This window comes from Scyliorhinus canicula, chromosome 14 (assembly GCF_902713615.1).
Source record: "Scyliorhinus canicula chromosome 14, sScyCan1.1, whole genome shotgun sequence".
In the NCBI taxonomy this organism is placed as follows: Eukaryota; Metazoa; Chordata; class Chondrichthyes; order Carcharhiniformes; family Scyliorhinidae; genus Scyliorhinus; species Scyliorhinus canicula.
In genome coordinates this window covers 10,464,120-10,480,952 of record NC_052159.1, presented here as the reverse complement: position 1 = coordinate 10,480,952, position 16,833 = coordinate 10,464,120, and the positions used below count along the sequence as shown (strand labels likewise).

General features: G+C 49.7%; 1 protein-coding gene across 1 annotated transcript in view; it reads right to left on the bottom strand.

Moving 5' to 3' along the window:
• LOC119977511 (calpain-5-like) overlaps nucleotides 1–3,498 on the bottom strand; it is a 117,750-nt gene extending 114,252 nt beyond the window's left edge. Inside the window, exon 1 of the mRNA XM_038818550.1 lies at nucleotides 3,377–3,498. The gene's annotated coding sequence lies outside the window, so the exon portion shown is untranslated. The remainder of the gene's footprint in view (nucleotides 1–3,376) is intronic.
• Between the last annotated feature and the right edge of the window lie 13,335 nt (nucleotides 3,499–16,833).

Here is a 16,833-nt window from a genome sequence, read left to right as displayed (position 1 = left end):
AAGAGCACCCCCAGAAATTCCCAGCAGCTGAGGGTCCATGCCTAAAGTGTTCACCTCTCCAGCTGGGGTGCGTTGTGTTTAAAACAGGTTGACATGTTGCGATTCCCAGCCGGAAGATTGTGCCCAAAATCTTCACAGTAATCATCTTCTGAGGAACTAAGACTGAGAAACTATAATAATAATAATCCTTTGTTGTCACAAGTAGGCTTACATTAACACTGCAATGAAGTTACTGTGAAAAGCCCCTAGTTGCCACACTCTGGCGCCTGTTCGGGTACACAGAGGGAGAATTCAGAATGTCCAATTCATCTAAGAAGCACGTCTTTCAGGACTTGTGGGAGGAAACTGGAGCACCCGGAGGAAACCCATGCAGACACAGGGAGAACGTGCAGACTCCGCACAGACAGTGACCCAGCCGGTAATCGAACCTGGGACCCTGGAGCTGTGAAGCAACAGTGCTAACCACTGTGTCATAGTCATAGAATTTACAGTGCAGAAGGGGGCCATTCGGCCCATCGAGTCTGCACCGGCTCTTGGAAAGAGCGCCCTACCCAACCCCATACCTCCACCCTATCCCCATAACCCCGTAACCCCACCCAACACTACGGGCAATTTGGACACTAAGGGCAATTTATCATGGCCAATCCACCTAACCTGCACATTTTTGGACTGTGGGAGGAAACCGGAGCACCCGGAGGAAACCCACGCACACACGGGGAGAACGTGCAGACTCCACACAGAGAGTGACCCAAGCCAGGAATCGAACCTGGGACCCTGGAGCTGTGAAGCATTTGTGCTAACCACTACGCTACCGTGTTGCCCTTAACTGTGCTACCAAGCTGCCCACTAATCCTACATGTGTATTGAATCAAACAAAATCCATCCACAATAACACACCCTGCTTCTAAACATCATTGTTGCTCATGGACGTTGAGTAGTGGATATGAACATAAAGCCAGTCTAGTTGTGTGACATCATGCATGGTGAGTTTGAAGATTCCAGCCTGTTATCTTGAATGGCCTTGGTCATGGAGCAGTCCACAGATCACCTGGAGAACCCCATGGGATACCAGTGGTCCATGGAAATCCACAAATCGTTCCCTAGCCCTGCGTTCCTCATACTTCCACACAGTCATTCCCCCTAAACCTGTCTTCTCCAATTCACAATTCTGTTCATCATGTAATCAACCTGTAAACTGCCTTGGGTAGTTTTATACCATAAGAACCATGAGATAAATGTTACTATGTACAATGACACTCACGGAATTTCCCCATTGGGTTTGGATCAAGAACCATTAGAGCCAGAATGATGTCAGGAAGCACACATTCATATAATGGCTAATGGAGATTCAAAACTCTGCCCATAAAGCTGTGAAATTTTCAGTTGACCACGAACTCAAGCGGGACGGTGGCACAGTGGGTAGCACTGCTGCCTCACAACGCCAGAGACCTGGGTTCAATTCCGCCCTCGGGTGACTGTGTGGAGTTTGCACTTTCTCCCCATGTCTGCGTGGGTTTCCTCCGGGTGCTCTGGTTTCCTCCCACAATCCAAAGGCGGGCAGTTTAGGTGGACTGGCCATGCTAAATTGCCCCTTAGTGTCCAGGGATGTGCGGGGTAGCTTATGGGGATAGAGTGGAATGTACGGTGGAGGTTGGTGTGGACAAGATGGGTCTATACTATGAAGGACTTGAAAACAGAGATTGAAAATGTTTTGTTCGGCATGGGGATTAAAGGAACCAAGCCTGCATATGGAATTAAAGGTGCGGATCGACCACAATCTCATTCAACCGGCTCAGGGTACTGAATGTGTTACTCCAGTTCCAATATCACACAAGTAAATAACAAAATGATTCTGAATGACAAAGCAGGAACAACATCTCCACAGATGATCCATAACACACTGTAAAAATTACAGCAGAATTCTGTCCACAAATCACATTGAGGTCGTACGTGATTCCCGAGTACAGATACATTAGAGCCATGCTTGGTGTGACAGAGGCTAGTGAAGGCAAATAGAAAGTCAGCTAGGGTTTCCACCTCTTTGACAAAGGGTCATCTGGACTCGAAACGTTAGCTCTTTTCTCTCCCTACAGATGCTGCCAGACCTGCTGAGATTTTCCAGCATTTGCTCTTTTGGTTTCAGATCCCAGCATCCACAGTAATTTGCTTTTGTCCACCACTAAGTGGTATCCAATCACCTTTGACAAAGAGTCACCCAGACTCGAAACGTTAGCTCCGTCCTCCCTCTACAGATACTGTCAGACCTGCTGTGATTGTCCAGTATTTCCTGTCTTTGTGCATGGTAGCACAGTGGTTAGCACTGTTGCTTCACAGCGCCAGGGTCCCAGGTTCGACTCCCGGCTTGGGGCACTGCCTGTGCGGAGTCTCCCTGTGTCTGCGTGAGTTTCCTCTGGATGCTCCGGTTTCATCCCGCAAGTTCTGAAAAGAACGTGCTTGTTAGGTGAATTGGACATTCTGAATTCTCCCTCGGTGTACCCGAACAGGCGCCGGAATGTGGCGAAGGAGGGATTTTTCACAGTAACTTCATTGAAGTGTTAATGTAAGCCTACTTGTGCCAATAATAAAGATTATTATAAGATTATTATTACGGAGGGATGGTGCAGACCGACGGGCCGAATGGCCTCCTTCTGCACTGTAGGGATTCTGTGGAAAAATTCTCTTTCAATTCTGTACCATTCTGACAACACTAATCCCTTTCCTAACCCTTAGCCAGAGGCAATAGACGCTGTAGACATTACACAATAGGGCAGCTCTATCACACCAGCATTGCAAGGATATCATTGTGCAGCAGGAAGAGGAAATACATCTTAAATGTGACATAAAAGTTAATGTAGCGGAAACGGGGTGGAATTAAGTAGTCGCAGAGTAACATAGCCGGTCATTGACGAATATATCGAACGATTTAGAGGTTTCAATTTACCAATTTACAGAAGTCTGAGCTGTGTATATACCCTGAAGTACGACACTCTACCACCCTTTCAAAAAACAAAGTAATTCCTCCCTATCGTTCACATTACTGATAGGAACCGATCCCTCCTTAAAAGGTTGTAACTTCGCTGTGCAGCCGCTGCAATATGGAATGGTCATTGATACAATCGAGGGCGTTTTAAAAATCGAGAAGTCTGCAACATTTTCACATTTAAAATGCAATCTAAAACACTAAAAAATCTTTCTGTCTGTCAGTCTCCTTGGCCAGAATGGGGCTGATCCCGCCTGTTATTTTGTCGCACACACTTAAAAAAAGTATTTGTCCAGAGAGCTGTGAGTATCCAAGCTTGTAGATTTCTCTACAACTAATGTGTGTCCGATTGTGGTGGGAGGGGAGCGTTGTGGGACCCTCCTGAACAGGTCTTACCTCTCTGGGGAATCCCTGCAGATTCGCTGAACTCCCTTCTCCGGGTGATGGACGGAGCTCCGGTGGAAAGAGACAAGCTGGTCAGTTTCTGCCTTGTCGATTTCACCCCACAAGTACTTTTCTACCCGGTGTGGGAGGAGTGTGGACGCGCCCATGCGCATGTGTGCTGAGCAATATCACACACAAAAACATGCTGCAATAGCCTGGGAGTTGTAGTTTTTCTTTTATGCTGGGGTGGGGATTGGGGGGGGGGGGTTTAGATCGCCCTTTGCACCAAGACTCTCAAAGTACAGTCAAGGTTACATTATGTAGGAAGCACAGGCAGATCCCACAAACAGCAATGAGATAACCACACAGACTGACCCGAATTCGAAACGATAGGTTCTTTACCCAGAGAGTAGTGGAGGCATGGAATGCAGTTGAGTTGGAAACATTAGGGACCTTCAAGCGGCTATTGGATAGGTACATGGATTATGGTAGAATAATGGAGTGTAGATTAATTTGTTCTTAAGGGCAGCATAGTAGCATTGTGGATAGCACAATGGCTTCACAGCTCTGGGGTCCCAGGTTCAATTCCAGCGTGGGTCACTGTCTGTGTGGAGTCTGCACATCCTTCCCGTGTGTGCGTGGGTTTCCTCCAGGTGCTCCGGTTTCCTCCCACGGTCCAAAGTTTTGCAGGTTGGGTGGATTGGCTGTGATAAATTGCCCTTAGATTACCATAGAATTTTGGACACTATGATTAACCTGGGACAAAAGTTCGGCACAGCATCGTGGGCCAAAGGGCCTGTTCTGTGCTGTATTTCTCTATGTTCTATGTTCTCTCTCCACAGATGCTGTCAGAGCTGCCGAGATTGTCCAGCATTTTCTGTTTTTATTTCAGAAGTCAGCAGCCGCAGTCATTTGCTTTTATCTTTGTGATAGTGGCTTCCTGGTATTTTCACTGGCCTAAAATTCCAGGGACCCAGGGTAATGGTCTGGGGATTTGAGTTTGGATCCCACCAGGACAGATGGTGAAATTTGAATTCAATAAAAATTTGGAATTGAAATGATGACCACAAAACCATTGTAGATTGTCGTAAAAACCCATCGGGTTCACGAGTGTCCTTTAGGGAAGGAAATCTGCCATCCTTACCTGGTCTGACCTGGAGTCTGTGACTCCAGACCCACAGCAATGTGGTTGACTCTTAAATGCCCTCAGGGATGGGTAATAAATGTTGGGCCATCCAGCGGTACCCACATCCCATAAATGAATAAATGAAACTACATGCAAACACAGTCCCATATTAATGCTAACTCTAATGGCCTGCCAGTTATAGAATCATAGAATTTACAGTGCAGAAGGAGGCCATTCGGCCCATCGAGTCTTGGAAAGAGCACCCTACGTAAGCCCCATGCCTCCACCCTATCCTCTTTATCCCTGTAACCCCCACCTAACCTTTTGGACACTCAGGGCAATATGTCATGGCCAATCCACCTAACCTGCACACCTTTGGACTGTGGGAAGAAACCGGAGCACCCGGAGGAAACCCACCCAGACACGGGGAGAACGTGCAGACTCCGCACAGACGGTGGCCCAAGCTGGGAATCGAACCTGGGACCCTGGAGCTGTGAAGCAACCGTGCTAACCACTGTGCTGCTGTGCTGTCCAATCACATTCAGCGGATAACATGGAGTGGATAATAAATGCCAAAGGCACTCACTTCTGAATAATGAATAAAATATTTATTACATGTATTACTCATTCCGAAAGCACAGGCTGTGTCACAACTGGAGCTTTATTGGCAATAAAGGCCATTAAAATAGATATTGTTACTTGTTGAATTGTGGCTACATTCAGATTGTTTCATTACATTGAAACCTGAGCAGGAGGGAGGGGCAGAGCTAACATCTCGGTGAACAAGTTACAATGTAACTTGTGCTGATGGCCCTTCGACTCAATGTATCAATGAAACAGTCCAGGCAAATTACTGTCAGCAAGTGGCTCTGAGGGAACGCAAGGAGATTAGGAGAGGATTGAGAGGAGTCATTGAGTCAATTTAAGGAGGAGATAGGCAGATTTTTAATTAATAATGGGTTGAAAGGTTATGGAGAACAGGCAAGACGGTGGAGTTGAGGCTGAATGGAGATCAGCCAAGATCGTATTGAATGGCGGAGCGGCTCGAGGGGCTGAGATATCTAAACCTGCTCCTAATTCTTATGTTTTATTAGCCTTGGTAACTTAACTGCAGTGTTAACGTAAACCTACTTGTCACACTAATAAAGATTATTATTATTATTATTATAGAATCCCTACAGTCAAGGACACCACAACACAAGAAATTGAAGCGAGTAGGCTATTCGGCCCCTCAAGCCTGCTCTGTCATTTAATGAGATCATGGTCGATCTGATTGTGGCCTGAACTCCACCTTCCTGTCTGTTCCCCATAACCTTCGACCCCCTTGTCCATCATGAGTCCAAACAACTCCGCCTTGAATATATCCAATTTGGAGTATTGCGTGCAATTCTGGTCGCCGCATTATAGGAAGGATGTGGAAGCATTAGAAACGGTGCAGAGGAGATTTACCAGGATGTTGCCTGGTATGGAGGGAAGATCTTATGAGGAAAGGCTGAGGGACTTGAGGCTGTTTTTGTTAGAGAGAAGGAGGTTAAGAGGTGACTTAATTGAGGCATACAAGATGATCAGAGGATTAGATAGGGTGGACAGTGAGAGCCTTTTTCCTCGGATGGTGATGTCTAGCACGAGGGGACATAGCTTTAAATTGAGGGGAGATAGATATAGGACAGATGTCAGAGGTAGGTTCTTTACTCAGAGAGTAGTAAGGGCATGGAATGCCCTGCCTGCAACAGTAGTGGACTCGCCAACACTAAGGGCATTCAACTGGTCATTGGATAGGCATATGGACGATAAGGGAATAGTGTAGATGGACTTTAGAGTGGTTTCACAGGTCGGCGCAACATCGAGGGCCGAATGGCCTGTACTGCGCTGTAATGTTCTATGTTCTAATGACCCAGCTTCCACTGCTCTCTGAGGACGATCATGTAACCATACAGTTAAGAATAGGCCTTTCAGCCCATCAAGCCTGAACCGATAGAAAAAAACAAAACTACTCGAACCTACATTAATCCCACTCCCCTTAGCCTTGAATGTTATGACATTTCAAGCGCTCAACCCAGTACTTTTTAAAGTTTGTGGGGTTTCATGTCTCTGCCACCCTCCCAGGAGGACATTTCACAAACTGACGACCATCTGAGAGAAAATATTTCTTTTTTAAAAATAAATATAGAGCACCCAATTCATTTTTTCCAATTAAGGGGCAATTTAGCATGGCCAATCCATCTACCCTGCACATCTTTGGGTTGTGGGGAAACACGGGGAGAATGTGCAAACTCCACACGGACAGTGACCCAGAATTGAACCTGGGACCTCAGTGCTGTGAGGCAGCCGGGCTAACCCACTGCGCCACCGGTAGCTGCCCGAGAGAGAACATTTCTGATCACCTCAGTCTTAAATGCGGGGCGCCTAATTTTTAAACGGTTCGAAATTCGCCCACAAGGCAAAACATCCTGTCAGCATCCATGCTGTGAAGCCCCCTCGGGGTCTTATGTTTCAATAAGATCACCTCTCACTTTCCTAAACGCCAATGGGTACCAGCCCAATCTGCTCAATTATTCCTGAGACATGAACTCCTTCATCCCAGGAATTAGTCGAATGAACCCTCTCTGAACCCCTTCTATTTAAATGATGTCCTTTCATAGGTAAGGAGAACAAAACTGTACACAATACACAGATGGGGTCTCATTGAGGCCCTTTATAAAGGGAGCAACATTTACAAGCATTTACAATATATATATGTTGTCGTTGTTGTGCGGCCATAGGCACTTCCAACCTCATCCTATAAACCCCCGACAGTTCTTACAACCCCTCTGTCTGTTCTCGGCATTTATCAGATCTGCTGGTGGTCCCACCCCTGCGAGAAAAAGGTTCCGTTGCACGTGGTCAGAATGTCAAACAAGGAAAGCAGGTTTCATAAAAGTGTTTCCCAACTGCAGTTTCTTCTGCCGCTTCTGCTTGTGTCGCAACAATAGCTGCACCGCATAAATCTCAGCCAAGGTTAACCTGAGTGCAATAGCGATAGAAAGTGGTAACCCCCCCACCCCGTGGCTCTCACTCAGATCTGTGCGGCCGGTTCACAAGGAGACCAGGAAACTCTGGGGGATACGGTTACAAAGGTATGCGTGCCAGCTGTGAAAACATCTTCCATCCACTCTTCCTCACTGAAACCATTTCTCACATTCTTATAGAGAGAGATAGGTTCTTGACCAATAAGGGGGTCAGGGGTTATTGGGAGAAGGCAGGAGAATGGGGATGAGAAAATATCAGCCACGATTGAATGGCGGAGCAGACTCGATGGGCCGAGTGGCCTAATTCTGCTCCTATGTCTTATGGTCTCTTATGGTCTTACTTCTAAACACCATTGAAAAATGCTGCTTTTTGACAAGTTTTCAATTAATAGTGTTACAATTGACATTTAAGATTGTTGTATTTTGGGACGTCTTTAAGGTGAAATGAAGGGGATCACGTGACCTGTTGTGACGTCTGTTAACAGCAAGCCTGGGTCGCAACTGTGGATAGAGTTGACAACATTCTCTGGGACTTTAGAATGTCAGGTTATAAACAGCTGTGCCTTAAATTGTCCGTTTAGCTCTCAAGGTGAAAGAGTTGGCTCTCAAAGATAGCTGATCAATATTTCTACCTGGATACAAGGCTCATGTGATTCATATTGCCAAGTGGTGAAAGCTGGTGTGGCTTGGACAGTTTGGGCCAAAGGTCCTGTTTTCATGCTGTAAATCTCTATGACTTTTTGACTTTAAAACAGCTGGAAAATTCACCCCCCCCCCCCCCCCCCCCCCCCCCTCCCAGCCCCATAGCTCAAGCTGGCAGTTCAGTGATGGAGGCCTGAACTGTCGGAGGTGTCTTTCTTCAGGTGAAATGTTAAACTAAGGCCCCATCTGCCCCCTCAGTTGGACGTGAAAGATGCCAGGGCACTATTTCAAAGAAGAATAGGGCTGTTCTCCTCACTGTCCTGACCAACATTGGCCCCTCGACCAACATCGCAAGTAGAAATTACCAGGTCGTTATAACATTGCAGTCTGTGGGAGCTTGATATGTACCAATTGGCTGCCGCATTTCCTGCATTACAGCAGCGACTACACTTCACTGGCTGTAAAGCACTTAAAAATGTTCTGAGGCTGTGAAAGGCACCATTAAAATTCAGTGCATGCATGGAGTTGAAGGGTCAATGGTCTCCTCGTGTGTTGTAATGACACTCTGACTTTCTTTATCTCACACTTTATCCTCACTTGATTTCTATTAAATTAGCTTTGAAAGCCAATATGACACACAGCAAGATCCCACAGCTAATAAGTGAGGTGGATGGGTCAGTCAATCTGGCTTTGATTGATGAAGCAATGTAGGCCAGGGCCTGGGAGAATCCTTGCTGTTACTCCCTGAGATCTTTGGCCTTGACCGGAACATGGTGGCCCAGTATTGGTTTCAGGTCTGGTCCCTCTGTACTTCATGGCAGTTCAACCTTCATTTGGTGCTCCAGTGTCGAGTCTGTCCTGAACCATGCTTTCTCTGTCAGACGTGGGAGCGCTGTCAGCCTAGAAATGAGGAAAGGCGCATAAAGAGTTTGAAATGGAGGAAATAAAAGAAAATTTAAATGTCGCCACGTCCCAGAGGACCATAGGCTGCTCTCCCTTTTGAGAGCTGACTGGTGGTGATATAAAAAATATATAGTCTTATTGGTTTCACATTTATTTGTAACAACATTGCAGGGGATATCGCACAACAATAAAGGGAAATCTACAAACTAGGTATACAAAAGAAAAAAATAAACAGGTATATACGTAAAAGTGACATATATACAATAATGGGGCTCCGTGTTCTGGGCCCATGGTAATGTGTTGCCACAACCGTATTGTATTCATTATGTACATGTTGCCTCCTGGTATTAAAATATACCAGAGGTGTGTTTGGTGACAACCGGGAGTACCTCGGTGTGACTGGTGGTGATTTCACCTGAGGGTCACCCCACCTCAGGGGCAAGGCTGAGAAGGTTAGTGAATAACCGAATAACCTCAGCCGGTACGGGAATTGAACCCGCGCTGTTGGCGTCGCTCTGCATCACGAACCAGCCGTCCAGTCAATTTAGCTGGATTCATTGATGTGATCTATTTTGCTATCACCCAATCTACGTTAAAATTGTCGCCACTGTGCGTTAAGAAGTGTAAGACTCATAATTTTCTGGTCACCCTTTCTGGTGGGAACTATAATGAAATGCAAAACATATTTCATACATTTATTTTGTATCATTAATGTGCCATGCAATGATGTAAGCAATGCGGTTGGGATAATTTTGCATATTGGGTGTCCCTTTGCTTTCAGTATTGTCGATGTGGTATCCAAGTCCAGAAAGTGAACCAGAATTCTGCTGGGAAATATCTGGAGGCACAGAGTCTCCAGGTGCCACCCCGCTATGCACTCAATCCTCTGTGTGCCCATTTCCCTAGCTACTTGAAACCAGGCTCACACAATGCCATGTCTCTGTCTGGAGTTAGGTTTGCCAAAAGAAGGTAATCATACAGCCAGAGATTTCGCCAGGAATTGCTATCCTGTTACAGGAAGAGGGGTCAACCTAATTGCAGTTTTTAACTAATAATCTTTATTATTGTCACAAGTAGGCTGACATTAACACTGCAATGAAGTTACTGTGAATATCCCCTAGTTGCCACACTCCGGCGCCTGTTCGGGTACACAGAGGGAGAATTCAGAATGTCCAATTCACCTAACAAGTACGTCCTTCGGGACTTGTGGGAGGAAACCGGAGCACCCGGAGGAAACCCACGCAGTCACGGGGAGAGCGTGCCGACTCCGCACGGACAGCGACCCAAGCCGGGAATCGAACCTGGGACCCTGGCGCTGTGAAGCAACAGTGCTAACCCTGCGACGGATGCCAGAGAGCTCATGCCTATGGACAGGCTGAACTGATTGTGTGAGGGCGGTGTGAGACAGACAAGCATGCCACACCTGCTAGGAGATGCTGCCGGCAGGACAGGGCAGAACGGGTCGGAACGTGATGGGACGGGGCAGGAGGTTATCTGAACAAAACCCCTCTGGAAGTGCACATGTGTGAATGGAGTGTGAGAGCTGGACTGGATTGGTCTGTGTATCCCCCCCCCCCCCCCCCCCCCCAACCACCACCATCCCCACCATGCCACCTTCCCCAATCCCTGACCCGCAAAGATGTGCGGGTTAGGTGGATTGGCCATGCTAAATTGCCCGTAGTGTCCTAATAAAAGTAAGGTTAAGGGGGGGGTTGTTGGGTTACGGGTATAGGGTGGATACGTGGGTTTGAGTAGGGTGATCATGGCTCGGCACAACATTGAGGGCCGAAGGGCCTGTTCTGTGCTGTACTGTTCTATGTTCTATGTTCTATGTTCTAATGTGATATAGTCTGCTCACACTTACTGAGCAGCCTTACTCATTAAAGGTACTGGAGGCCGTCAGCACCCATGGCACCAAAAGGCAATTCCACAAGGAAACATCAGTAATAATGAAAATCTCCTGGCATAAAACATAATGGAAGTGTAAAAGGAAAGCAGCTTCTATTTTAAGCACAGGCATTTTTCTCCGGCTTATATTTTAGAAACTTCTGTGGAGCCATTCAAAGGATTGAGACTGTTACAAACATGTAGATTTGTAATTAAGAAGCGGACAGTATCTTTTCATCTGAAGATCAAAGTGGTGGGTTCTCGCGATTGACCAATACTTGGATTTCTAAAGACTAGGAATGTATTTTCTTCGCTGTAAATGATGTGAACTTCATCATTCATTTCCGACATTAGTCGAATGCAGTGTATTTAAATGGAATGACTGAAAATACGACTTCAAAGAAATGAAGAGATTAAAAATTAGAGACCCAAACCATTTGAGATGCTTTTGAAATTCTAAATATGAATTGCAAAGGAACTCTGTTATTTGAGCTCCGTAAACTATTACATTGTAATATGTTATAGTCCTGCTTCATTATTGCCATTCAAAGGTTTTACTTGGTGCCCAGAACACTACTTGAGACATCAAATCTCTCTCTCAACGTCTGCGCTCTCAACTTGATGTGGAAGATCCCATTGCATGATTTTATCGAAGAGTAGGGTCATTCTTCCCTGACCAATATGAATGCCTCAAGTGATGTCGGTCACAGAAGAAAAAAAACAGATTGCCTGGTCATTAAAGGCTTTGCTGTTTGTGGGATCCTGCTGTGCAAAAATGGGCGGCTGTGTTTCTGAGAATTCCAGCAGCGAACGCTGTTACGATCCCATCTGAAGCTAATAGTGGACAAGTCAGATCCGAGAGTGAAGCCAGGCTTGATAGATCCGGGGTGGGATTCTCCGATGCCGTGCCAGTTGGGAGAATTGCCGGTCGCGCCATTATATCGCGCGACGCCGGCCCAGCGCATGGAGAATGGAGACGTGCGCCGTCGCACCACTGATACCTGGCGCTGCCAGTCCTGGAGACCTGCAGCGGTATTGATCAGGGTCCGAGCGTTCACAGCGATGGAGCCCAGGGAGTGCGACATCCCTGTCAGGGACTGTGCGACCTCTACCTGTGAGTGTGCGACACTATCCAGCGCCAGGCGGCTGATGCTCTTAGCGATGGCCTGCTGGGACTGGGCCATGGCCTGCTGAGACTGTGCCGTGGCCTGCTGGGACTGGGCCATGGCCTGCTGAGACTGTGCCGTGGCCTGCTGGGACTGGGCCATGGCCTGCTGGGACTGGGCCATGGCCTGCTGGGACTGGGCCATGGCCTGCTGAGACCGGGCCATGGCCTGCTGGGACTGGGCCATGGCCTGCTGAGACTGGGCCAGACCCTGGAGCGCGGCGGCCATGTCCTGTTGGCTCTCAGAGATGGCTGCCTGTGAGAGGACAGCTCTCTCCTGGGCCACGGATGATGCGTGCACGAGAAGCCCACCCAGACCGATGGCCAGAACCATCTCCCCCATTGCCTCCACCACGGACGCCACCCGTGCGGTGTCGGCCTGGGTGGCTGCGATGAGCGGCACCACTCCCTGCTCCTGGACGCGGATGGACTCCTCCAACTGCGTCTGCAGATGCTGGAAGATGGCCGTCATCCCGTTGTTCAGTCCCTGGGTCTCCATCTGCATTGGGTCTCTGGGTGGGTCCAGTAATTCCAGGAACCCGGGAACCGTCTGGGCAGCAGGTTAGTGCTGAGCCTGGGCTGCCCTCCGACCGTCCAGCCCCTTGGCTGCTCCAACCTCCTGTACCGGCTCGGCTGTGTGGTGCGCACCACACTGTGACCCGGGAGCCTCATCACTTGTGTGCCCAACCGAGGTGAGTGTATCTGGGATGGCGGATGTTGTGGGTAACAGCAGTGCCACAAACCCGAGGTCCTCATCTGTCCACAGGTCTGGTGTGTCCTGGGTCGACTCTTGGACCGAAGCAAGGCGCCCGCGGCCTATGTCAGGTTCAGTGTCCGGTGTGTCCATCGGCTGTCTGGCCGTCCTCTGTGCGTCACTGTCCACAGTCCCCGTCCTCTCTCCGTCACTGTCCTGGCTCAAGGCCCTCTGTTCGTGCAACTCACGGCCATCAGTGCCCTGACTGTCCATCCTGTGTCCCTCGGTGTTGTCTCTGTCCGTCCTCTGTGCGTCCCCCTCCAGTCTCCCGGCCTGAGAAGGTGGCCCTCCTGTCCGTCTTCCTTCCACCCTCTGCCGTGCGACCCTGGGTGCGGATGGGCTTGCGGCTGGACGGTGGGGTCTTGTCCAAGAAGACCCTGGACGATCGGCCCCTGGCCCTGAGGAACACAATGATGTATGGTTCGTTAGACACGCGGAGTCAGGTGTAAGGTGGTGGAGGGGGCAGCGTGAGGGAGGCAGTGTGAGGGAGGCAGTGTGAGGGAGGCAGTGTGAGGGAGGCAGCGTGAGGGAGGCAGTGTGAGGGAGGCAGTGTGAGGGAGGAGGGGTTAGAGTGTGGGGGGGCGGGGTTAGGGGGTGAGGGGGAGGGGTGAGGGTGTGGGGGGGGGGCCGGGGTTAAGGGGGTGAGGGGGGAGGGGTGAGGGTGTGGGGGGGGGCCGGGGTTAAGGGGTGGAGGGGGCAGTGTGAGGGGGGCAGTCGGAGGAGGAGGTGACAGGCTGAGAGGGGGGAGGGGTAGCGAGGCAGGGGTGTCTCACTTGCTACTGCGCCTCCAACCTGGCATGGCGCTACCTCCCAGGTGGCCGTGCCCCCAGCGAGGACCAGGGCCCTCTCCTCGGGTACAGTTAGGGGGTGCAGCACTTGTGATACCCCTCCGGTTCTTATAAGCGCGCGGTGTTTGTGAGCAATCTTATCCTGTGGGCGGGGGGACATGGGGAGGGGCGGGGGGGGGGGGGTTGGATAAAGCATCACAGTTAGGCGGTAATCATCAGGACCAGATATAGGCCAGATTATTGTTGGGTGGGGGGACACACCATGGTGGCATCTCTCAAGGCAGAGTGTGTTGCTCATGTGGGTCAAGTACAACGTTGTGCCCCCAAAGCCCCCTCCCCCCTGCGTGGCCGGGGTGCGGGGGGAGGGATGGTTGCTGCGAGACGTGGTTGGGGTGGGGGGAGGGTTGGGGTGTGACCCCGAAACACTCTCGGGGTACTTACCCGGGCCGCCCTCGTGAGGTCGTGGAGCTTCTTCCTACATTGGTCGCCATAGCGGGGGGTGTGCCCCACAGCGCTGACCACGGTGCCAACCTCATGCCACCCGCGCCTCACACTGCTTGACGGTTGGTGATGCCCATGTCTTGGGCGGAGGATGGACCTGCGTTCTTCAACCTCATCCAGCAGGGTGTCCAAGTCTGTGTCGCGGAACCTGGGAGCGGCACGTCGGGGCTCAGCCAACGCGTTGTGTCGGGTCCTGCGCGCGGATCGCGCACTTTAAATGATGGTGCGTGGCATCAGTCGGGCGTCACGCAATGATGACGCTGCTCTTGCGCCATGCCCACGGAGTTCCTGCTGGCCCCTTTTCGGGCCTTGAATCGCTCATGCCCGCAGCTGATTCGCGCCGTCGTGAAATGCGACGGCGTTCACGACGGCGCGGGCACTCTGCCGCATTATCGGAGAGTCCCGCCCCCTTGAGAAGTTTGAAAGCAGACACAGTCTTCTTGCAAGAGACCCAACTTTTTTTCTTCTTTTTTTAAAATATAAATGTAGAGTTCCCAATTCATTTTTCCCAATTAAGGGGCAATTTAACGTGGCCAATCCACCTACTCTGCACATCTTTGGGTTGCGGGGGCGAAACCCACGCAAACACGGGGAGAATGTGCAAACTCCATACGAACAGTGACCCAGAGCCGGGATCGAACCTGCGACCTCGGCGGCGTGAGGCAGCAGTGCTAACCCACTGCGCCACGTGCTGCCCAGATCCTAACGTTCTTCTGGAGGAACGTCACTGAACAAATTCACAGGAATCTGCTGATGAACTTTGAACACAAAGAACAAAATATTTATTAAGCAAGAAAAAGGAGCTGTATTACACCACACAAAAAGGTTGTGAAAATCTCAATACAAGCACTTTTTAAAAAGTGTATTTATTAAAGTTTTACATAATGACAGAAAACCAAATAAAACACAAGAATGCAAAAAAATTGCAACCAACAAAAAAAAAATTGACTTCAACACTACACCTAAAACCCTGCATAGCTAGTGGTGTTAGTCCGTAAAGAAGGAAATGAATGGTTGCCATCTCAGTTGGAACCTCACCACTGAACCCCTGTTAGTGAATTTAATTTTCTCCATGTGTAAGAAGGTCATTAAGTCCCCCAACCAACCAGAGACACAGGGTGGAATGGGAGACCTCCAACCAAGCAACATCCACCTCAGTGAGGCAAAGGCGACAACCTCCACTTCTACCCCAGAGTAGGCCACCAGTGAACCCAAAACCCCAAATATGGCTACCTACAGACATAGGACTAATTCCAAACAGAGTGGGCGCAATTCTCTGACCCCCACGCCGGGTGGGAGAATCACGGGAGTGCCGGGCGATTCCCGCCACGCCGCCCTGGCACCCGCATTCGATTCTCCCACCCCCCCAAAACGGCGTGCCGCGTTTCACGAGCGGCCTGCCCAATCCGACGGGTTCACGCCAGCGCCAACCACACCTGGTCGCTTGACCTGCGTGAACAGCATGCGAATGCTGCGTGTGCGGCCTGTGGGGGGGGGGGGGGGGGGGAGGGCGGATCGAGCACCAGGGGGGCGCTCAGTAGGGGTCTGGCCCATGATCAGTACCCACTGATCGGCGGGCTGGCGTCTCTAAAGGACACACTCTTTTCCTCCCCGTCCGCAGGAAGGACGCCAACATGCGCATGCGCGAGTGACGTCATTTACGTGATGCCGGCCGCGTAATTTATGCGGCACCGCTCCTAGCCCCCTGGGGGTGGGAGAATAGGGGGCGAGCAGCGGAGTCCGACGCCGGAGTGAAACACTCCAGTTTTCACTCCGACGTCGGCACTTAGTCTCCCGATTGGAGAATTTCGCCCAGTATCTCTGACATAGTGCTCAGAAAGGAAGCTCAGAAGCTGATGAGTTTGGGGCAGGACCAAAACATATGCGTATAGTCAGTGGGGGCAAGCAATTAGCAATTGCATCTGTCCTCAACGTTTGGATAAAACCCACTCCTCACCTTTGTCAAGTGTGTCCTATGCTTGAACTGAATTAGGCTCAACCAGGCACATGAGAAGGTGGAGTTGATCCTGTAAAGGGCCTCCCTCCAAATCTCGCTAGTAAGTACAGGGCCCAGATCACACTCCAATTTCGCCCATACCCTGTTTGGTGGGGAGGGATCAGACGAAAGAATATGGCCATATATGTCTGAGATAGACCTCTTGCCAGGTCAGGCCAAGGATGAGAGATTATTCAGCAAGGAGGAAGGTAGAGCCAGAGGAAAGAAAGGCAAAGCCAATCAAGAGAAATCGCGAACTTGGGAAATAACAAAAAAGGCGAGAGTTGGGGAGTTGAAATTTGACGCCAACTCTCTAACACTGGAAAACCTCCCCTCCACGGACAGGTCACTAAAATGCTCATTCACTTCACTTTCCACAATTTAAGTGTTGGGTCCAATCCGGCAAGAATAGGCTAATATTACAGATAGGGGCCAGTGAGGACAGGGAGGGGAAACATTGTTAAAACTGTCTCCAGATCCTAAGAGAGGAGATCTCCACTGGGTTCGAGGAAAATCTATCGGGAGAAAAGGGCAATGGCACAGTAACTATGGCAAAGGGAGTAGAGGTGGTGCAAGAGCGAGCTTCCATTTGGCCCCAAATGGAATCTGGATCACTCATCCACAATAATATTTTTTGAATATCAGCAGCCCAGTAATAAAATGTAAGTTTGGGAGGGTCACGCCCCCCCTGTCCGTCTA